This window comes from Etheostoma cragini, chromosome 20 (assembly GCF_013103735.1).
Source record: "Etheostoma cragini isolate CJK2018 chromosome 20, CSU_Ecrag_1.0, whole genome shotgun sequence".
NCBI lineage: Eukaryota > Metazoa > Chordata > Actinopteri > Perciformes > Percidae > Etheostoma > Etheostoma cragini.
The window spans coordinates 16,132,141-16,132,981 of NC_048426.1; the positions used below are offsets into that span (position 1 = coordinate 16,132,141).

Genomic DNA, 841 nt, shown 5'->3' on the forward strand with positions numbered 1-841 from the left:
TGTGTGTGTGTGTGTGTGTGTGTGTGTGTGTGTGTGTGTGACTGTGTGCAAGGATTTTTGGTTTGGCACAGAAAATATTAACCAGCATAAGAAAACACACACAATCATGCATGTGTGCTTGCACAGGCACGTACACAGAGTGGACAAAACCCATCATCTTATTTCCTCCGTACCAAAAATCAAGCCACAGAGGTGAAGGGTAAACCTAATGCTGTGTGTTGCTCTAAAAACATGTTAGGCAAATGATAAAGTCTCTCAATTGAATTGTACAAAGCAACAGAGATTAAGTCAAGGTCCCTACATCCCAAAAAGGCACAAAAAAGAGAGAGCTTTATTACCCTTAATTAAAATGGCATTAATGACTTCCCTCTGGGTCTGGACATAAACATCCAGTTAGTGTTTTACAGAGTGCAATTACCTCGGTGGTGTGATTACCTCAGACCGGAGCCTCTGCTGGTTTCCTCCCTCCTCGCAGTAATAGCTGGCCAGGAAGACATCAGCTTGTTTAGCTTAACTCTGCAGATCAGGGTCGGACACACCAGAGGATAACAAAGAAAGAGAGAGGGGCAGACAGAGTAAGAGACACAACGCGGTTCACAGTAATTCTACTCTGCAGTTGCTCTGATTAAATATAGAGACAATGAAGTAAAGGCTGTAGGCAAAAGGTCACTGCACATAGTTAAGTAAGTAATCGCCATTCAAACCCTGACGATTCTGGTAAGTGAATCTAATCTGCTGATCTTTTACTTGTGCAATCAGATGAGCATAAGGTATGGCTCCAGCATAGACAGGATCAGGATGCTTCAGGGATCCAGTGCCCTTCCACACAAACCAACATCAT

General features: G+C 43.3%; 1 long non-coding RNA gene across 1 annotated transcript in view; it reads right to left on the reverse strand.

Annotated features, from left to right (window-relative positions):
- Positions 1–578, reverse strand: part of LOC117935935 — a 6,345-nt gene extending 5,767 nt beyond the window's left edge. Inside the window, exon 1 of the long non-coding RNA XR_004654849.1 lies at positions 436–578. This is a non-coding gene — a long non-coding RNA (uncharacterized LOC117935935). The remainder of the gene's footprint in view (positions 1–435) is intronic.
- Between the last annotated feature and the right edge of the window lie 263 nt (positions 579–841).